The 23,753-nt window shown below is 39.4% G+C and overlaps 1 protein-coding gene across 21 annotated transcripts in view; it reads left to right on the forward strand.

Moving 5' to 3' along the window:
• The window catches only part of KCNMA1 (potassium calcium-activated channel subfamily M alpha 1), a 721,733-nt gene that overhangs the window by 455,843 nt on the left and 242,137 nt on the right, over nucleotides 1–23,753 (forward strand). The window lies entirely within an intron of this gene.

Consider the following 23,753-nt stretch of genomic DNA (forward strand, 5'->3'; position numbering starts at 1 on the left):
TCTTGCTATGCGTCGCTGCTACTCTTCCAGTGGATGTTCAGGCATCAAGGAGCAAGTGAGAGAAAAGTGCAAATTAGCACCAAATTAGGGGGTCTTCTCCTAAAATAAAATGATGTAGGTAGTCCTCTTTCCCATTGAGCTAAATACAATTATAGATCGTAAGCTGCTCCATAATACCCTAAATTCTTTGAGGGTGGGCTTATAGCTAATCATGTTTGTATCCCCAGTGTGCCTAGCTCAGTATCTGGCTCATAGTAATAATAACAGCAAACACTCAGTGGTGCTTACTATGTACTGAGGACAATTTTAACATAGATACAGTGATTTATTCCTTACGACCACCCTATGAGGTAGGTTACCATTACTACTCCCATTTTATAGTTAGGGAAACCGAGACACGATGAGTTGAAGGAACTTGCCAGTGTTCATTCCCTAGTAATGGCAGAATTGGGATTTGAATCCCATAATTCTGGGTTCCAGAATCTTGCCTCTCCTCTAGATAGGTGCTTAGTTGAATAAATGTATAGGATTAGTTGAATAACTATAGGATCTAGGGAATTGAATATCTGTTGGTTTCACTGAAGAGTTTAATTGCATCAGAATTAATCTCTTGGTCGATACTTTTAAAAGAATGGATTAATATTCTCATGTTCTTTCCTCACCACCCCTTCACCTCGAGAGAAACAAGCCTATTGTAGAGAAGGAGCAGGACTTTTTTGCAGTGATTGTGGATGAAGCACAGTACTTCACGTTGGCAACACTGGGCTCTGGGGGACAAATAAAACCCTCATTGAATTCCTTGGGGCAGATGATATAGGGCAGCAACTGTGGAACACACTGAAGGGTGTGGAAAATGTGGATGCAATTTAGGACAATTTTTTGCAATACACACCTGTCCAGAGCAATGAGCCCCAATGTATTTGAGTTTCTGCATATGTTTGGGTAGAATTCTCTTTAAAGTTCTAAAAATTATTATAAGAAACTCTTTCTTCTACTGAAGAGGGTTATTTTGAGAAGTTTCTACCATTTTAAGAGCCAGGGACTTGAGGTAGGGTTTGAATAGCTTTTCCAAGATCCCGTGGCTCATAAATAGAGATGCCAGGACCCAAATCCCAGCCATCTGGCTCCAGAAGCCATACTTGTCATGACCACATCAGTGGAGTCTTATGAAACAGCTGTCAGGCCTGCTCTGAGGATATAGGAAGGGATTGGGTTATTGACATCTGGTGGCCGGGTTGCCCATCAATGATGGGGTATTCCATGAGCAGAAGACATACCAGTTCAGCTGGGCCCTAGAACTTGGGTAGGTTGATGGAGGGGAATTTGCTGAGGACAACCTTGTGTCAGTACCCGTGCAGGGCTTCGCATACATTATTTAATCTGGATTGTCATCTGTGAAGTAGATATTAAAATCTCTATTTGAGAGGTGGGGAAACTGAGAGATGGGGAAACTGAGGAAACACATAACCTGTTCAGCCCCACAGCTGTAATGGCAGAGCCTGATTATATAAGTCCTTTGCTCTTTCTGTTAAGCCAATCCTCTCTCTGATTTGCTGGACTTTCATGACCTACTGTCCACCCTACTGTTGGGAGGGAATTGATGGGTTAGAGCAGATGATCTCTGCTGAGACACCAAGCTCAATTTCCATGTTCCCCAGGTTGGTACAAGCAGCCACTTTTTGAATACCTCTGGTGACCAGGAGGTCACTGTCATCAGGAAGGAGTCCATCTCAATATTTTTAGTGAAGTGTATGAGACATACAATAAAATGCACAGATTTTAATGGTGCAGTTCGATGAGTTTTGATGTATGCACTTGTATGAAATAGTCAATCACCCATAGCAAGATACAGAACATTTCCATTATCCTGAAAAGCTTCCTTCTGCCATTTCTAGCCAATAACTGCCCTCTTCCCTTAGTCATAGGTAATCACTGTCCTGATTCCTATCACCATAGGTTAGTTTTGCCTGCTTTTGAACTTCATATAAATGGGATCAGAGAGGGTATTCTTTCTGTGTCTACCTCCTTTCACTCAAAGTTAGGCTTTCAGGATTCATGCATGTTGCTATATATATATACATACAAAAACTGATTTTGTATATAATGTTAAGTGAGAGTTGAGGTTCATTTCTTTTCTGTTACAGAGATCTTGATTTTCCATCAACATTTGTTGAGATTCCTTCCTTTCCCTATGCAGTTGTATTGGTGCTTTTGTTGTAAATCAATTAACTCTGTTTCTCTCCCCGCCCCATATATATGTATATCATCCCGTATGTATATATGAGTCTATTTCTGGAGTCTATTCTCTTTCATTAATCAATTTGTCTTTGTTTAGGTCATAACACACTGTCTCAAACTCTTATCACAGGTAGCTTTATAGTCTTTATCATAATGTGGGTGTTGTATTTTGTCAAATTTTTTTCTGATGTCTGTTAAAATGGTCGTATGATTTTTCTCTTTTAATTTGTTAATGTGGTGAATAACATTATTGGTTTTCATTTGTTAAGCTAATCTTGTATTCTGAGGATAAACTCCTTTGGTCATAATGTATTATTCCAGATTAACTTTACTAGTATGTATTTAAGGATTGCTGTGCCTATGTTGATGAGGTATATTGGTCTATAATTTCTCCTCCTCCTTCTCCTTCTTCTTCTCCTTGTCCTCTTCCTTCTCCTTCTTTTCCCCCTACTCCTCCCCTCCACATCCTCCTCTTCCTTCTTCTCTCCCCCCCCACCTTCTTCTTCTCTGCCTCCTTCCCCCATCTTCCTCTGCTTCCTTCTCCACCTCCTCCTCCTTCTTCTCCTTCTTCTTGTAATGCTTTTGTCAGATTTTGGTGTCATTGCTAGGCTGACATCATAAAACAATTTGGGGAATGTTTCCTTTTTCTCAATAAGATAGGTATTATTGCCTTCTTAAATGTTTGGTAGAATTCTCCAATGGAAATCATTTAGACCTGAAATTTTCTTTGTGACATTGAAGTTTCATTTCTTTAACAGCTACGTGGCTGTTTAGATTTTTCATTTCTTCTTGTGTCATTTTGAAAAAGTTGTATTTGTAACAAAATTTATTTCATTTACTTTTCAAATTTGTAGACATAATATTGTTTATAATATTCCTTCATTATCCTCTTGATGTCTGTAGGACCTATAGTTACATTGATCCTTTCGAGAGAACTGTAAGTTTTAAAAAGTTAGTCTCCCATCAGTTGTTTCATTTTAGACACATTGAGTTCCTTTCAAGTCAGGAACAGTCCATTTTCTTCCCTCTTTGGGATATTTGTCATGCGGATTCCTCAGCCACAAAAAATTCCCCTCACTACTACTTATTTTCTTTTCAGCTGTCTGTCTGCTACTCAACTGCTAGGACTCCTAATCAATATGAAGCCCTTTCTGATATACACATCACAACATTTCCCACACATATCCATCCAGATACACAAATATGCACCACACATGTGCACATGCACACACACACATACACACACACACACTCATATAGATAGCTACTTAGGCTTTCCTTTGCAACACTTTACTCAAACTATTAATTAAATGAATTTCTGATAGAAATTTTATATTGCTTCTCTCTCCTACTACACTATAAACTCCATCATGGCTGAACTTGTACTGTTCCTGTCAATTGCTGAACACCCATACTCGTCACAATGCTTGGCACATGATAGATACTTAATACTTCATGGTTGGGGGGACGAACTAATCTATACTGAGGAGAAATAAGTTGCTCTCACTGAAAATTCCATCTGATCATTTTAGCTTTGCTAGAAGGCAGTGTAAAGGCTGGAAAAAGAGGTGGGGGCCAGATTATGGGGAGCCTTGACTAACAATTTATGAATATAGATATTTCTCTGTCTATATTTTTAATACTTTCTCTGTCCCTGCTGTATTTTTGTTTACACTCAGTGCCCTAGGGGAAAGAGGGGACTGGTGTTAGTGATGAGAGGAAATGCTGAGAACCACAACGTAGGGAAGTATAGGGGCAGGAGCTCTAATGAGTGTCTCCTCCTGTCTTCTGGAAAGTCTAGAATCCCTCCTCTGCCTCAGTCCTACACGTGAGATTAGCAGAGAATTGATGTATCTGGGTTATGTTGGTAGTGGGAGGTGGGACAGAAGGAGTGGGACCATTCAATTTTTCTCTCTAGTTGGGCATCATATTCTATAAGGGAGTCTTCCCTAAGAACCCTCAATCATCAGACAGGATCACCAAAATAAAAGAAATGGCCCAGTAAGATGCAAACTGCGGCTCCCCCCACCCCCACACCACTTCCTGTGCTCCTTGATTTGAGGAATTATAGCCTTTTCTTCTCCCATCCCCCTAAACCATGTCCAAAGGAGCTTATGTGGTAATTTACAGAGTGAAGCTGATTGATCAGCTTGTAGGACATAATGGACGAGAGTGCTCCCCCTCCCTTCCCAGCTGCCTTTCTGAGGACCCCGAGTGTGCTAGGATTTTTGCAAGGGTGCTGGTGAGTGAGGGAGGAGGGACTCTCCACCAGGACATAAATGCTGGTGAGCCACACTGTGCTAGACAGGAGGACCTGTTTGCAGCGCGGGTCTGAGAAACAGACTCCTCCAGGTCCTTGCAGAACATTAGCTTGTGCAAGACATGAATTGAAGGGGACCTGGAGCCCAGCCCAGCTCTCTGCCTCCACCATGATCCCCAGTAAGATTCTGGTCTACCATCACTCACCCAACAGCACCACCACAGAGGCTTACAAACCCATCAGGCGCCGCAGAAAGTCTCTGGGGGACTTGTTCCATAATGGCTACCGGGTGAGATCTGGACCCGCCACCCCTGAGAAGGAGGAACGGCAGAACTTCTGGCAGTCTCTGGTGTCCTGCAGCAGGGTTTGCGCCTCTTGGGGTAAGGTCCCTCCCAGCCCTGGCATTTATCCCCCAAAATGTATCCCGTGTTCCTGGAGGCTGCCCAGGAAAGAAGTGCCCTTCTTAGCGGCTGGATTTAGGGTGATATCCAGTGGCCAGGTGATAGCCTTCTCCATTCCTCTTGGCTTGGCATACCCCTGAACTCAGATGTTTCTCGGGCCAGGCAGAAATCCAGGCTTTCGTTTTTAGATGAATGTGGCTGGTCTCTAGTGCTCCCCAATGTTTTTGAGCTATTAAGGGATATATTTCAGAAATGTTGGGGAAAGCTTGGCAAATGACGGCAATAACCTCCTTCTTATTTATTAAGTGGCACCAGTTTCCGGTGAGTCAGCATTTTCAGAAGAAGCTTTTGGAGCTATGAACAGTATTTTTTTTTTCAGGGACAACAGTGCCGTTTCTGTTTGCTTTCTTATGTCCTCATATTGGACCATGGAGACGCTGTCTTGCCTGTCTTGTGTGGTGCTTCATTCTTCTTACCCAGCAGAGATCAAAGAGGCATCCTCTGGGAAGGTTCTTCTGTCTCAACAGTTTTCTGAGAGGGATTTGGTTTTATTTGGTCATCCATAATGTATAGGAGTTTGAAATTAATGGCTTAAATTTACGTTTCTGGACCTAAAGATCTCCGACTTAGGAAGAGATATATTTTACTTCCAGAGAGGTTAGTGGTACGAGGAGCTTCTTTAAAATGAAGTATTGTCCCTTTGGAGCCCAGTTGAGGATTCTGAGGCAAATAGGTACCTCAGACTACCTCTGCATTATCTAATTATGTATAGTGAAATTCCAATTAGCAAGCAAGTGATAGGTGAATCCTGGTCAATCCTTCTCATTAGAACTGGCCTGAAAGTCTCCTTAAGGCTGAAACATCTGCGTGGACTTCACCTGGAGTGTAAATATTCATGCCCCGTGGCTGGGACCCTTGATGTGCCGACTGGATTGTTATCTTCCCTCTCCCTTTACTTCAGGAAAGAGCTGCTCTGTGCTTTAAAACATCCAGCATGGGCAAGGACCACCATGAAAGCAGCTAGAGAGATGAGCAGAAATGATGGGATCATAAGCTAAGAGAAATAGACCATTTCCTGAGTAAGAGTTGAGTAACTGAGTAATACTACAGGTTTAACTTAGTATCCAGTCTTCTTACTTTCCTTTGGAAGGGTTTCTCATAAATCCATTCATTCATTTTCAGCAGTGAGTGCTTACTATGTGGCAGTCATCACTGTTCTGGAAGATGACGGACACAGTGGTGAGCAGGTGCATGAGGTGCCTACTGCAGTGGGGCTGACATTCTACGGAGGAAAATGGGCACATCAACAAGCAAATAAGATCATGGTAGATAGTGATAAATATTCTAAAGAAGGACAGGGTAATGAGAGGGGGGCTACAGATTGGCTGTGTCCAGTTGTGCCTGTCTTGCCATGATTTAGGGGAAGAATATTCTAGAAAGGAAGGGAAGGGAAGTCCCTGAGCTGAGAATGCTGTGGGAAATGTTCAAGGAGTAGAGTAGAGGCACAGTGTGGGAGATGTGAGGACGGGGAGAGTGGAAGTGAAATGAATAGAGACGAGATCATGTGAAGCCTTCCAGAGCAAGGTAAGGAATCTAAAATTGATTTCTAGTGAGGCGGCTCTCGGCTGGGAGTGATGTGACCTGACTGATGTCTGGAGAATGGTCAGGGGCAGGGTGGGCTGAAGGAATAGAAGTGAAGCAGGAAGACCAGCTTGGGGCTGCCCACCTAGCTAGAGGTAACAGTGGCTGGGACCATGGTTCTGACAATGGGGAGGGGAAAGATGAGTTAGTTCATGTATCTTTAAGAGATCAAATCAATAAGATGTGCTTGTTTACTCAAAAAAAAAAAAAATGTGTTTCTCTACTTTCTGGCTTCCCTTTTCAAATGGAAGACTCTTGAAGCAGAAGCATCACCCCTGGTGCCTTCAGTGTTCGGAACAGTGGGAGACTGGTACAGAGAGACGCTCACTGCACACGTCTGGCATGAATGAATGAGTGGATGGGTGAATGGATGAATGAATGAATGGATGGAGGAATAGGTGACAATCGCAGTTTGAATATCAACTGATGTTGAGTATCTGTCAGACAAGAAGCAGGACTGGGATACGGTGGGCGAACAAAACAGCCTGAACGATTCCCAAGGGAAAAGGTTTGAACAGGTCAGACAAGCGAGCAGCACCGTTTCTAAAACACTAGCTCTACCTGGAGGAACAAAAGCCCAGGGGCGCTTGAGAGCAAGAAAGACGGTCCCCTCCCTCCAGCTGGAAAGGAAAGGCTCCACTCACTCTGCTGGGGCTGAGAAGCACGTGGGCCTGGAGCTGAGGATGGGAGGTGGGACCTGGTGGCAGCAGCTGGGTGACCACCCTGGAGAAGACTCCCTGTGCTCGCGTCTGCCCCGCCGGTACCCTGAGGACTCCCGGCCTCAGTGTGAGCTCTCCAGCTGCAAGGCCAGATGACTATGACCTTGTAATTGCTTTTCCAGATTTACGTGGGGTTGGAGGGATTGGAAAGGACAGGGTTTTATTTGAACCTTTCAGCTTTTTGGATTTAAAGATGAAGGCGTTAAAGAGAATGGAAAATAGCAAATTGGAATATACTGGCAGGCTTTCCAGCACAAGCTGGGAGGCGTGTTTTGTGTATTTCCTGGGTCTTCTACTCGGATGGAACCTTGCTTGCAGGAATCTCCAGAGTCGTTTCTGCCCTGGGTTCCTGGGAACCCTGAATGGTGAACGATTTATCATTTCCCTCCATGTCCCTCAGTCTCTGCTGGAATAGCAATGCTGCTTCCATCTGAGGAAGAGGTCCTAATCCCTTCACTAGTGTCACTGGCCAGTGTGGAGATGCCAGGGCACCTATTCTCAGGACGACCCTAACCTGGTTGTTTGGGTCCTGGGTGCCAAGTCTGACCCTCTGAAGGGACAGCAGTGGCTGGGGGTCCTCCCCGCCTGGAGCCTCTGGCTTCAGGGTCTTGATTCTTAATAGGGACACAGGGCTCAGAGCCAGAGGACCTGAGCTCAGTCCTGACTTGCCACCAACTCTACAATAGCAACTAAAAATTATGAATAAAAAAATTTACATGTAGGGGCACCTGGGTGGCTCAGCCGTTAAGCGTCTGTCTTCGGCTCAGGTCATGGTCCCAGGGTCCTGGGATCGAGCCCCGCATCGGGCTCCCTGCTCAGCGGGAAGCCTGCTTCTCCCTCTCCCACTCCCCCTGCTTGTGTTCCCTCTCTCGCTGTGTCTCTCTCTGTCAAATAAATAAATAAAATCTTTAAAAAAAAAAATTTACATGTACCTATTACAGAAAATTTTTTAAAGATTCAAGAAAATTAAAGAAATTCAAAAATCCTGCATCTGTAACACAACTACTGTCATCATTTTATGTTTTTCTTCTAGTTTTTGTTTTTCATATACTTGTGGTTTTTATAGTTTTATCATAGAGAACATGCACTTTATTTTTATTTTTTTTATTTTTTAAAGATTTTATTTATTTATTTCAACAGAGAGAGACACAGCGAGAGAGAGAGGGAACACAAGCAGAGGGAGTGGGAGAGGGAGAAGCAGGCCTCCCGCTGAGCAGGGAGCCTGACGCGGGGCTCAATCCCAGGACCCTGGGATCATGACCCGAGCCGAAGGCAGATGCTTAACGACTGAGCCACCCAGGCGCCCTGAGAACATGCACTTTATATACTACTACTTTTTTTTTAATGTTTCCTGTTTGTTTGTTTTTTTTAATTGTGGTAAAAAACACAGAACATAAAATTTTCCATCTTAACCATTTTTCGGTGTACAGTTCAGTAGTGTTAAGTGTATCGGCATTGTTGTGAAATGCATCTTCAGAACATGACATTTTGCGATTCTGGAACTCTTTGCCCATTAAATAACCCCTCTCCCCCTCACTCCTCAGCCTCTGGTAACCACCATTCTGCTTTCCATATCCTGCTTCTTTAACTTAACACTGTCGTAAGCATTTCTCCTGTTACATTATCAAACTTGTATAATATCTCATGAAGAAGATGGACAATATTAAAGAAAATCTATGTTTAGGTATTAAGCTGCCATCTATTTTTCTTAGTTAATGAGTAGTTTTGCAAAGAACATCTTTGTTTCTGTGGCATTTCCCCATATTTTTTATTTTTCCTTAGGCTGTATTTCCAGAAATGGAATTAGTTTGATTCATAACGCAGAATAACTTTCTGAAAATGCTGAATTGATTGACAATTCCACCATCAAATTATAAGATTATCTTATTATAGAGTCATCTCTAGGAGGTGAAACTCAGATATACTGCTAGTTAAGTAGACAAAACACAATGTTACTGTATTTTTGGTTAACTTGCATGGCGGGAAGACTGCTTCTCCCACTCCCACTCCCACTCTTATTTCAAACAAGTCTAATAATTTCTAATGGTTGTTTACTAGTTATACTTACTATTTCATGATGTGCCCCTTTATGATTTTTCACCTATTTATGAACTAGGGATAGGGTTTTTGGCATTACAAAGTGTTCATCCTTAGTATATCATATTAAATTATTTTTCTTGTATGTTATCATCTTCAGTACTTTTTTTGACATACAGAATTTTGATATTTTTATGGTGGCTGCTCTGATATTTAAAAGCTTTTTATGATTCCTTTTGCATCTGAGTTTAGAAAATCTTCCTCTCTGCAGACAGCTAATAAATACATAATTACATTTTCTTTAGCTTTTCTGTGGCTTATTATTTATATTTCATTTCAATTCATCTCAAATTAACTTCAATTATGGTATGAGATGGCTGTTTATATTGATCACCACTATTCACCAATCCTTCCATCATGAATGCATAATGCTCAGGTCCTTTTAATTTGTGATGACTCCCTTTTCATATGTTAAATTCTTCTCTATGTAATACAGTCTATTTTGCCTGTCTTTTTGTGATTTTCTTATCCTGTTGCTTTGTGGTAAATGGCCTCTGTGATTTCTGCATTTTGGGATTTGGTGAAGTTTTTTGTGGCCTAATACATGGTCAGTGTTTGTGACTATTCAATGCTTGTTATTAAAGAACGTGTGTTCCTAGTTTAGTGGGTAATGGATGTGTCTGCCTATCCATTCCGGTAAATACATACGAATGTATCCCAAGGAATTAAATGTTATGCAAATATTCTTTATTTGTGCTTATTTTTTCGCTAGTTTCTGGAAAAGGAACATTAACATCTCCCATTGTACTGTGGCATTGCCAACGTTTTTTGTTTGTTTGATGTATTCTTGTGATTTTGTGTTCCGTATCTCAAAGGTATATTCTTAGGTCTGTAAAGTTTTTTCATTGTTACACATTCTTGGCAGATGTTCCTTTTATCAGTATGAGGTATTACTCTTTATTTCTTTCATAATTTTTCACAGTAGCTGTCACTTTATTTAATATCATTATCACTTTATTTGCCTTGTTTTTGGTCAGCATTTGTCTGGTACATATTTTTCAGCTTTTCATTTCTTTTTTTTTTTAAAGATTTTTATTTATTTATTTTGACAGAAAGCGAGAGACAGCGAGAGAGGGAACACAAGCAGGGGGAGTGGGAGAGGGAGAAGCAGGCTTCCCGCCAAGCAGGGAGCCCGATGCGGGGCTCGATCCCAGGACCCTGGGATCAGGACCTGAGCCAAAGGCAGACGCTTAACGACTGAACCACCCGGGCGCCCCCAGCTTTTCATTTCTAACTTTACTTCATATTTTGTTTCTAGTGTATTTCTTACAAACAGCATGCATGTGGAGTGTGTTATTGATGGTTTTCTACTATCTGAGAGTCTTTGTCTTTTAATTGGTGAATTTAACTCTGATTTTGTTGTGATGACTAATATAATTGGGCTGTTTTTGCTGTTACAATAGTATTTTCTAATTAATATGCTTTTCTTTGGTTTCTTTTTTCACAATTCTTTTCCTTTAGTTGGACTGATCAAATTCTTTGTTTTTTTTCCCCCTCTAAGATTTTTGAATTTATAATTCCAAATACATTCTTAAGTTTTTGATACACAAACTTAAATTTTTCTCTCAATGTGTATAATTAATAGTATCTTCCCCTTGGGGCACTTGCCTGGCTCAGTTGGAAGAGTATGTGACTCTTGATCTTGGGGTCGTGAGTTTGAGCCCCATGTTGGGTGTAGAAATTACTTAAAATAAATAAACTTAAAAAAAAAATAGTTTCTTCCCCACAAACAGGATGAGGACTTTAGCTCACCTTTTTACTTCCACTGCTGTCCCCCCCTCCATATCTTCATCTTCCATGTAGTATCATCCAGAGATTTTAATTTTGGGGTCGTTTCTATTATTTATTATGTTTTATAATATTCAGTGAACACATAAACTAATCAATTTCTTTTAACTCTTTTCCCCCATTGGTTCTTATATCTCACTACTTTTGGATTAATTTTTTTTCCAGCTGGCTAAGTATGTCTTTCTTGGTTCAAAATGATTTTTTTTTTTAAAGATTTTATTTATTTATTTGACAGAGAGAGACACAGCGAGAGAGGGAACACAAGCAGGGGGAGTGGGAGAGGGAGAAGCAGGCTTCCCGCTGGGCAGGGAGCCCGACGCGGGGCTCGATCCCAGGACCCTGGGATCATGACCTGAGCCGAAGGCAGACGCCCAACGACTGTGCCACCCAGGCGCCCCTCAAAATGATTTCTCCTGAGAATTATGAAGATACTCTTTCTTTGTTTCCTTTCATCCAGTACAGCCATGGGAATTGTGACAATAATTTGATTCTCTCACTGCTTTGAGGGGCTTATATCTTTATTTACATTGATGTTCTGAAATGTCACCATGATATGTCTAGATTTGGATATTTGAAAATTCAACCTGCTGGACACTTAACAGACCTTTCCAATCTGAGGATGCAGGTCATTCTTTTGGCCTGGGAACTTGATTCTAATATTATTTTGAATTTTTCCTGCTTCCAGTTGCCTTTATTTTCTCCTTCTGGAAATTAATTTAATAATATATAATAATATATAACATATATGTATATTATATATAACTGTGTGTATACATATATAATTATATATATGTATACACACACACACACACACAGTTACTCTGTGCTATGCAAATATGAAATTAGGTTCCTCAGCTCTGCCAAGTTAATTTCCAACTGAATATCCACTTTTCATCTGCCAACATTTTGCGCTTTTCTCTTACGTGCTATAGTCTCTCTTTCCTTCTTTCTGTCTTTGGGGATTCTAGTATTACTTTAGTGAGGTTTTGAGAGGGGTCAGAGATAAAGCATTCCATTCTATCTGCTATGTTTAACCAGAACTATTACTGGTTTAACCAGAACCAGATTATTATTTTAATCACTGATGAATTATATATATTTTAATCTACTGATGAATTTTATATATATATATATAATTTTATATATATATATATAGGTATTCTATGTAGAATCGTGGCATTTCTAACATTAGTGAGGTTATTTTATTTTATTTTTGTACTTTGAAAATCAGTTTTTTTGTACTGGGTTGGTGTCTATTTTATAAAACAACTTTAGTAGTTTTCTGTCTTTTTTGTATTATGGGATAGTTTAGAATTTCAATGAAATGTAAATGTTTTAAAGAATTTAATAATAAATTACATGGTTGCAAAGTCTTTGAGGGGAAGGTATTAGTAAATTTTTCTGTTTATGTATCAGTTATTATTCTATAACTATTTCCCTTTTTGGTTGTATCAGCTTTCAAGGTTTATATTTCTTGGAAAGTCATCCCTATTACTGAGGCTTTCGATTTTATTAGTATAGACCTATGCATGAATTTTTTGTCTATTTGCGTCTTTATTGGATCAGCCAGTACTTTATTTTATTTTGTTTGATTGTTTTTGTTTGTCCCCATAAATTTTTTTATCACTTTTAATCTTTATTGGTTTTCTGATTATTCAGTTAGAAACACTAAAATAGCAATCATCTACCTCCTCATGTTGTTAAGATGACTTTTTCCCTAAGATCTTGAGCTAAATGCATTTTTTAAAATATTTATTTTGAGAGAGAGAGCACATGCACGTGCAGGGTGGGAGGGGAAGGTCAGAGGAAGAGGGAGAGAGACTCTCAAGAGACTCCCTGCTGAGCAGGGAGCCTGACACTGTGGCTGGATCTCAAACGCTGAGATCATGACCTGAGCAGATATCAAGAGTTGGACGCTCAACTGACTGAGCTGCCCAGGCACCCCACGCTGAATGCATTTTTTTATAGGCATAAAAAAAATTATTATACTATAATTATATATTATACTATAGATATATTATACTATATTATTATATATACTACATTATATTATATTATAGATATTATATTATACTATAGATTATTATACTATTATTATTATACTATAGATATCTTATACTATATTATTATTATACTATACTATAGATATCTTCTAACTTATAGTTAGCAAGTATGCTCTTTAAAATTAATTTAATATAAGTAGAGAGGCAGCATGCTTGGTGGGTATTTTAGTGATTTTAGATTACTCAAGTGATTACTCAGGTAGGGGAAATTTGCTAACTATCTGAGTAAAAAAGTAAAGCTTCATTCCATTAGCATACTATTGACCAAAATAAATAAATACACTGAGATAGATTAACAAGGTTAAAAGAAACAATCCTAAACCACTGGTTCCCAAATGTGGCTGCACTTTAGAATCATCTGGGGAGTTTAAAATATTCTGACCCCTAGGTTGTAGTCCAGACCAATTAAATCTGAATGTGTGGGAGTGGGAGGCAGGTATCAGTATTGTTTTAAAATCCCTGGGAGATTGCATGGGCAGCAAAGTCTGAGAACAACTGCCCTGCAGCCTTGTTTTCTCAAAATGTGGTCTCTGACCAAGAGCACCTGCACCATGTTAGGGCTGGTTAACTATGCAGAGTATCAGGCCCCATCTCAGACTCACTGAATCAGATCCTGAATGTTAACAAATCTTAGGTCATCTGTGTGCATGTGGAATTTGAATAGTGGGTTTCTATTTTTGTTTTAATTTTTTAAAAGATTTTATTTATTTATTTATTTATATTTTGGAAATAACTTTATTTTTTTAAATTTTATTTTATTATGTTATGTTAGTCACCATATATTACATCATTAGTTTTTGATGTAGTGTTCCATGATTCATTGTCTGAAAAGATTTTATTTATTTATTTGACAGAGAGAGAGAGAGAGCACAAGCAGGGGGAGCAGCAGAGGGAGAGGGAGAAACAGGCTCCCTGCTGAGAAGAGCCCAATGCGGGGATCAATCCAGGACCCTGGGATCATGACCTTAGCAGAAGGCAGACACTTAACCGACTGAGCCACCCAGGCGCCCCTGAATAGTGGTTCTCTAATACAGGTGTAGCAAACTAGACCCCTTGGACTATTTATTTGAATAAAACTTTATTGGAATACAGCCACGCCCATTCATTTACACACATTTACAGCAGAGTGGGACGTTGTGAGAGATCCTAAAATATTTGCTATCTGCCCATTTACAGAAAGTTTGCAATGCTTCTCAACCTTGATGGCTCCTTAGAATCATCTCAGAGCTTAGAACTCCCTCCGCCTGGCTGAACCCAGGCCCATGAAGTCAGAATAGATGCAGTTACCGGTAATTCTTAAAACTTTCCAGGTGTTTGGGGTGCCTGGGTGGCTCAGTCGTTGAGCGTCTGCCTTGGGCTCAGGTCATGATCCCGGCCGGGGTCCTGGGATTGAGCCCCGCATCGGGCTCCCTGCTCGGCGGGAAGCCTGCTTCTCCCTCTCCCACTCCCCCTGCTGTGTTCCCTCTCTCTCTGTCTCTCTGTCAAATGAATAAATAAAATCTTAAAAAAACCCCAAAAACTTTCCAGGTGTTTGAAATGTGCAGCCAAGGTTCAGAACCACTGCCTTAAATGTATAAAGAGGAAAGGTTGATGCATTTAAAAAATCTGTTTTTATGTTGGAGGTGGCCATTGTTGAATTTTAACAAAAAGAAACAGTGATGGAAGACTGAAGTATCAGACCATGTAACAAACTTTAGAATCTGAAAAGAAAAAAGAGAAAACCCCACCTTAAGCAAAATGTTAGACTTAGAAAAATCCTTTAAACAACATTAAAAGAAGAATGACGAACTGTGGGAGATAATAGCATAATGTCCACAGCACAATAAAGCCCAAATATATATATACACATATATATATTTAAAATTTTTAAATTTAAATTTTAAATTTTAAAATTTTAAAAATTTTTATTTATTTATTTTAGAAAGAGAGATAGAGCATGAGTGGGGGAAGGGGCAGAGGGAGAGAGAATCCTCAAGTACACTTCCTGCTCAGTATGGAGCCCATCGCTGGGCTCTTATATCCGGACACTGAGATCATGACCTGAGCCGAAATCAAGAGCCAACCACCTAACTGACTGAACCACTCAGTACCCCAACAAAGCCCAGATATATTAATAAGATGAAGACACAGGTCATCTGGCAAACGCCACTCTAAAGCACTTTAAAGAAGAAAATAAAATGACTAATAATTATGTGAAAAATAATTAACTTCATTTGTTGACATAGAAAAGAAACCTAAAGTAGTGATGTGCTTCTATGTGGGGCCTTTCCAATGGTGAGGCTCACTTTCCCTCCCGCCCTCCCCCCCTCCTTGTTTTCTTTTCTTATCCTAGTACTCAACCTGGTGGGGATGTGGGCAGATGACCATTTACATACCAGTAGAAATACAAATTGCTAGAGAATGGCAAGAGAATCTCAGTGTTGAAAGTGCTTACTCGAGCACTGATGCCGGTAGTTGGAACTGACTGGCCAAAGTCTGTGCAGGACAGTGTTTACAAGCTTGGGCTTTGTGCAGGTAGACAAATTTGGGTTGAGACCTGGCTCTGTTGCTTAAAAACTGTGTGCTGGACATGCTGTCTAGTCTGTTTATCCTTAACTATTTTCTTCTGTTGTACTTGTAAACTATAGTTAAAGGTTTTGGCATGCAAGAAATAATTAAGAATAGTAGACAATCAATAATAGTAGATTTCATCATTGTCAACATCATCATTTCACCCATAATTTAAAATAACAATAATGTTACATACGGTGTGTGAGTGAGTGAATGTGTGTGTGTGTGTGTGTGTCTTTCTAGACTTTCTATTTGTCTTGTTATTTTTCTGTTGAGTTGTATATAATCCTATGCTTTTTAATTCTATGGCTTCATATGATGAAATTACCATTTACTGAGTACCTCCAATGTACCTGCATGTATTATCAGAATACTTATCCTTCTGGTACATAATCTCCAGGGTGCCTTTTTTAAGTTGAAGTATAGTTGACATACATTAGTTTCAGGTGTACAACATAGTGATTTGACAATTATATACATCATGAAATGCTCACCATGATAAATGTATTTACTATCCGTCATCATATGAAGTTATTACACTGTACTTTTCATCCCCATGACTTATTTATTTTATAACTAAAAGTTTGTACCTCTTAATCTCCTTCACCTATTTCTCCAGTCCCCCCACCAACCACCCCTCTGGCAATTACCAGTTTGTTCTCTGTATTTATGTGTCTGTTTCTGTTTGTTTGCTTTGTTTTTTAGGTTCTGTGTGTAAGTGAAATTTTGTAGCATTTGTCTTTTTCTGTCTGAGTTATTTCACTTAGCATAATACTCTACATCCATCCATGTTGTCACGAATGGCAAGATTTCATTCTTTTCAATGGCTGAGTAATAATGCATTGTGTATATATATACGTGTGTGTGTGATATCACACACACACACACACACACACACACACACACACACACACACCACATCTTCTTTACCCATTTATCTATCGATGGATACTTCAGTTGCTTCCATATCTTGACTACTGTAAATAATCCTGCAATAAACATAGGGCTGTATATATCTTTTCAAATTAGTGTTTTCATTTTCTTTGGGTAAATACCCAGAAATGGGATTACTGGATCATATGGTATTTCTATTTTTGCAGAAACTCCACACTGTTTTCCACAGTGCCTACACCATTTTACATTTCCATCAACAGTGCATGAGGGTTCCCTTTTTTCCACATCCTTACTAATGCTTGTTATTTCTTATATTTTTGATTGTAACCATTCTGACAGGTGTGAGGTGATATCTCATTGTGGTTTTGATTTGTATTTCCCTGATGATCAGTGATGTTGAGTATCTTTTCATGTGTGTGTTGGCCATCTATATGTCTTTTTTGGAAAAAAAAAAGTAATTAGGTCCTCTGCTCATTTTTAAGTCAGATTATTTGTTTTCTTGGTTGTTTAGTTATATGAGTTCTTTATATGTTTTGGATATTAACCCCTTTTAGATATATCATCTGCAAATATTTTCTTCCTTTCAGGAGGTTGTTTTTTTTGTTCTGTTGATGGTTTCCTTTGCTGTGTAAAAGCTTTTTAGTTTGATATAGTCCCAATTGTTTATTTTCGCTTTTGTTTCCCTTGTCTGGGGAGACATATACAGAAAAATACTGCTAAGACTGGTGTCCAAGAGATTATTGCCTATGTTTTCTTCTAGGAGTTTTATGGTTTCAAGTTTCACATTTTGGTCTTTAATCAATTTTGAGTTTATTTTTGTGTATGGTATAAAAAAGTGGTCCAGTTTTATTCCTTTGCATGTAGCTGTCCAGTTTTCCTAGCACCATTTATTGAAGAGACTGTCTTTTCCCTATTGTATATTCATACTTCCTTTGTTGTAGATTAATTGATCATATATGCATGGATTTATTTCTGGGCTCTCTATTCTGTTCCATTAATCTCTGTGTCTGTTTTTTGTGCTGGTATCATACTATTGTGATTACTATAATTTTGTGGTTTATCTTGAAATCTGGGATTGTGACACCTCCAACTTTGTTCTTCTTTCTCAAGATTGCTTTGGCTATTTGGGGTCTCTTGCGGTTCCATACAAATTTTAGAATTACTTGTTCTAGTTCTGTGAAAAAAACTATTGGCTTTTTGATAGGGATTGCATTGAACTTGTAAATTGCTTTGGGTAGGACGGGCATTTTAGCCATATTAATTTTTCCAATCCATGAGCATGGAATATCTTTCCATTTATTTGTGTTGTCTTCAGTTCCTTCCATTAATATCTTACAGTTTTCAGAGTAGAGGTCTTTCACCTCCTTGGTTAAATGTATTCCTAGATATTTTATTCTTTTTGATACAATTGTAAATGGGATTATTTTCTTAATTTTTCTTTCTGCTATTTCATTAGTAGTATATAGAAACACAACAGATGTCTGTATATTGATTTTGTATCCTATAACTTTACCGAATTCATTTTTCAGTTCTAATAGATTTTTAATGAAGTCTTTAGGGTTTTCTATGTATAGTAGTATGTCATCTGTAAATAGTGACAGTTTTACTTCGTCCTTACCAGTTTGGTTGCCTTTTATTTCCTTTTCTTGCCTGATTGCTATGGCTAGGACTTCCAGTACTATGTTAAATAAAAGTAATGAGAGTAGACATCCTTGTCATCTTCCTGATCTTATAGGGAAAGCTTTCAGCTTTTCACTATTGAGTATCATGTTAGTTGTGGGTTTGTCATATATAGCCTTTATTATGATGAGGTATTTCTCTCTGTACCTACTTTGTGAAGAGCTTTTATCATGAGTGGATGTTGAATTTTTTCAAATGATTTTTCTGCATCTATTGAGATGACCATACTATTTTTATCTTCCATTTTGTTAATGTGATGTATCATGTTGATTGATTTGTGGATATTGAACCATCCTTGGAATAAATCCCACTTGATCATGGTAAATGATCCTTTTTGTATTTTTAAATATGGTTTGCTAATATTTTGTTGAGGACTTTTGCATCTAGGTTCATCAGGGATATTGGTATGTACTTTTCTTTTTTTTATAGTATCTTTGGTTTTGGTATCAGGTAATGCTGACCTAGTAGAATGAATTTGGAACCATTCCTTTCTATTTTTTTGGTATAGTTTGAGAAAGATAGTTATTAATTCTTCTTTCAGTGTTTGGTAGGATTTACCTGTGAAGCCATCCAGTCCTGGACTTTTATTTGTTAGGAGTTTTTTGATTACTGATTGAATTTTGTTACTAGTAATCAGTCTGTTCTGATTTTCTATTTCTTCCCTATTTAGTCTTAGAAGACTATATATTTCTTGGAATTTATCCATTTCTCTTAGGTTGTCCAATTTGTTGGCATATAATTTTTCATAGTAATATCTTATATTTTTTTGTATTTCTGTGGTATTGGTTGTAACTTCTCCTCTTCCTTTTTTTGTTACAGTTTATTTATTTATTTTTTAGCAATCTCTACACACAATGGGGGGGTTCAAACTCACAACCCCAAGATCGAGTTGTTTGCTCTTCTGACTGAGCCAGCTAAGCACCCCCTCTTCATTTTTTACTTATTTGTTTTATTTATTTATTTATTTATTTTATTTTATTTTATTTTATTTATTTGTATTCTTTCCCCCTCCTCTCTCTTTCTTTTTCTCAATGAGTCTGACTAGGAGAAGGAAGGAAATAATAAAGATCAGAGTGGAAATAAGTGAAATAGAGACTAAATAGAAAAATAGAAAAGATCAATGAAACTTAAGAGCTGGTTCTTTGAAAAGATATACAAAATTGATAAACTTTAGTCAGAACTGCTCTTGCTGCATCCCAAAGATTTTGAACCTTTGTGTCTTCTGGGTATGAGTCGAGAGATGAAGGTACTAAGACTGGGTGGAGAGCTCCAGCTCTGGTACAGTTGCGACAGAGGCCTCAGCCAATGCCATGTAGAACTCTACAGCTGGATGGCTCCTTAAGGTTGTCCCAAATGGAGGCAGCGCAGCGAGTCTTTGTCCCCACATCTACTGGTTATTGGGGGCCATCCCTGGCAAGTGTGTAACCTTAGGTGAGACCTCTTCATAAATCAGGGAAGAGTGAAGATCTCTCTGGGGTGCCTGGGTGGCTCAGTCGGTTAAGCGTCTGCCTTCGGCTCAGGTCATGATCCCAGGGTCCTGAGATCGAGTCCTGCATTGAGCTCCTTGCTCAGTGGGGAGCCTGCTTCTCCCTCTGCATGCCACTCCCCCTGCTTGTGCTCTCTCTCTCTCTCTCTGACAAATAAATAAAATCTTAAAAAAAAAAAAAGAATAAAGATCTCTGAAGAAGGGACCTGGGCTGTGCCTCACAATATCCGCTACAGCTCATGTGTGTTATTCATTTAATATAGTCTCAGATATGATATAGAAGTGTTTTATTTAGGATTCTTATGGTTAGTGATTAGTGTGATGAGCTTGCCTTTTTTCCCCTCAATGTGTGGAGTACCTATGTCTGGGTAATTCCAGCTTTCTAAACCAATGCAGAGTACAGAAAATGAGAGAATAGTCCATTTTAATTAGTTGGCAATATAATGAAGAAGTTTACTATTTCTCAATATTTAAAGGAACTCACTTGAACTCATCTGGATCTTTGTGGGGGCATAAATCATGGTTTTTGGTACACACACATTTTCTTCTTTACATATTCTTCTCTATCAGAGTCATTTTATATTTTCCTAGAATATCATTTTATTTCAGAGATTTTAAGTTATAGGGAATAAATGATAAGAATACAATATTATAAAGTAAAGAAGATGAATGATTTGTCAATGAGGCATTGTCCATTCCACCTCTCCCTTTTCTTGGTCTCCTTTATGTAATTTGAGTTGCTGTCTGTATTTCTATAGGACCTCTCTGGGTGCAGCAGAGTGACCATGGTTTATGGCTTTTCCCTGGTTAGGATGCTTTAGATGTCCTAAGGGTGTCAGCCCTCACCTGTCAGGTGAGCCCTCAGCGCTCATGGCTCTTTTCTTCAGGAAAAGACCACCCTGCCTGGGTGGTCTCAGTGTTCTGAATGCAGAGTATGTACCCTTTAACTCTCTGCTCATTCTTTTTCAAAAGGCTGATCCATTTCTTCAGTTCAGGTGGGTATTTATTGAGCACTCACCTTACGCCAGGCACAAATTTAAAGCCATGAGCAAAGCAGACGCATTTCCTCCCCTCATCGAGCTGATGCTATGGCTAAGGAGTCAGAGGTAAATCACTTAGGTAAATAAGGCGCTAGTGCTTCATCATGGTGTGCAGAAAAGTAAAGTGGGCACAAGGAGCAAGAATTTGGGGGGCGGAGAAGGAGGGGCCTTGCGGTTTGGGTGGGGTAGCCAGGGCAGGTCTCACTGAGGTGGGTGCAGGAAGGATACCCCTGCGGGAGGTGTGGGCATGCACCCCGCGGCCATGCGGGGAAGAGAGCAAGCATGTGCCATGGTGAGGGACCCCGGGGCAGGAGCACGTCTATACTGGCAGAGATGGATCACGGAGGAAGGCAGCCAGGTCAGAAGGAGAATAATGTCAGAAGCAGGAGGAGGCCCTCAGATCCGAAAGGAAATGGGGTGGTGTTGCTTTGGGTCCTTGGAGGACTTTGACTTTTACTCTGTGTGAAATGGGGACATTGGAGGATTTTGAGCAGAGGAGAGGCGTGATCTATTTTACTTTTTACCAGGTTCATTCTGGCTGCTATGCTGAGAATCGGCCAGCAGGGTCAAGGGCAGAAAGCAGTTAGGGAGCGGAAGGGTACGTGCTTTAGATGACCATTTCTCCAGACAGTTTGGTTTAATCTAAGGATAAAATGCAGACTGCTTTCTTTTAGCCCACGTAGAACTTTGTTTACTCATTTGTATTAATGAAAGCCAATGCCATGAAAATGACCCACACAAGGCAGTCAAATAAAAGCCCACCGTTGTTCAGCCCATGAGAATATTCCTGTATCATCTGGGGTCGCTTTTTCCGGGACCCAGTTCTTTCCTGTCTCCATCCTGGGAAAAACTGTTCCCCTGAGAACCAGCTTGTTTTTCTCTCCTGTACATTGTTAATCTTCTAGTGTCTCCCTGCTTTTTTATTGACAAAGTGCTCAAAGAGCTAGATCTATAGTTCACCTCTAGCAAGAGTATAGGACCTGTGGCTCTGCATTCACTGTGTTTCCTACCCTTATTTCCATACAGCTCCATTACAAGGGAAGCTTTTATTCTATTCTATTTTTGTGAGTCACTTTAAAATGTGGGAAGCTACAGACAAATTATAGAGGATGCAAAGAGTATCACCTACAGTAAAAAGAAAGAAATCCAGTTCAAAGCTTGGGTCATTTGTATTCTATTTTTGTTTCCATAAATGAAAAAATATATATATATACACACAAATATATATATGCATACATAAATATATAAATAAACACACACACACACAGGATTTTCAGGCTGAAACCATTAGCAGCTGATATAGGACTAAAGCATCCTTCTGTGCCCTGACAGGTTTCAGTGCTGCTGGTCTTCTACCTCAAGTTTCTAAATGTGTTCCTTTATCTCCCAGCAGTGTTTGCCGATGATGCTGGACTAAGACCAGCCATCTAGCTTGGGCTGGATGCTTAGGACCAACAGTAGAGTTTATTAAAAATATAGCCCTCAGCCTCTGCTACTCATTCTGATTGAATGAGGCTTGAGAACTTTGAAAATATTTTGCACAAACAATATATTTTCTGGGATCCTGGGTTTTTGAAGACATTTTTTGTTTTGTTTTGTTTTCTTTATTGTTGAACAAGTGCTTGACAGGTATAGAAGTCTTGGGGTAGATTCTCCTTGTCTTAAGATTCTGAGTGTTGCCCATTGTCATTTACACCTACTATTAAATCATGTAGTCTTTGTGGCATTCATGGTGACCCTCTCTCCACCCTGACACTTTTTTAAAAATTTATGTTAATACTTAAAATTTGAAGAAAAGAAGAGGCAGATACTCCTCGACATGAGTTTCTAAGAGTTGGTCATTTATTTTGCCTCTTAATCTCGAGTCCTTTTTGGCTTTCTAGAAAGTTCTTTTCTATTATGTCCCGGCCATTACTTATAATCTACAGGTTGTTTGTATTTCCCTTTGGAACATTTTATTCATAGGTTGGATTTCTGTGATCTCCCCTCCATTTCCATTTTCTTAGATTTCATCCTTTTTTCTCCCTTTTCTTTATGTTCTCTGTGTTCTGGGATTACTTCTCAGTTTTGTTCTCTGCAGTGTTCAGCTGCGTTAAGTGAACCTTTCATCAGTTCTGTTAGGACTGTGTTTCGGCTCCTGGGCCTTCAGTTCATCAACATCCCTTCTCATCTCTGCGCTTTCTGGTTTAATAAAAGTAATATAAATATCATTTGGCATAGAAGGCCAGCATCTTCAGAGAAAATCTTCTGTTCATGAAGGTAAATCCTTTTTAGATGAGAAATTTCCCTTTTGAGCTATTATCCCTTTCTCCCTCTTGTGCAGTGAGATTTTTTTTTTTCCCCTCCTGGGCTTTGGATTAGTCCTTCCTTGCCCCCTAATCCTTGAACAAGGCGAAATCTAACTGGGTCCAATGTGGAGCTGTTCAGTGGAGAACTTCCCATCTGTCTCCTTCCCTTGATCATTGCAGTGACTCCCCCAGCTTTTTCCCACCACTTCCTACCTCACGGACGGGGGCAGAATGAAGTCTCACCCAATGGCTAAGAGCTGCCTGTCACCAATTTAGCCCACTCTGTGCTTAGCACTGCACTTGGCACGTGGGGGCGCTTGACAAAACGCTTTCCAAAAATCTGTAAAAGAAAATCCCCTTAGCAAAGGGTGTGATATTGAAACTATCTCAAAGCTGTGATAATCAGCATTTTGTAAGTAATTTTCTTACTTGATGGCCAAGCATGAAAGCACCATGAGTGACTCAGAATGTTTTTGACTCATGAATTTGATCTCAACAGAAATATATATTAGCCCTGGCTGTTAAAACACAACAATAATTTGTATTTTCTCTAAGCCTGGATCGTAGCTTCCTTCCCGGTACCTGCCTCTCTTCTGCTGTCTAGAAAT

Source organism: Halichoerus grypus, chromosome 7 (assembly GCF_964656455.1).
Source record: "Halichoerus grypus chromosome 7, mHalGry1.hap1.1, whole genome shotgun sequence".
NCBI lineage: Eukaryota > Metazoa > Chordata > Mammalia > Carnivora > Phocidae > Halichoerus > Halichoerus grypus.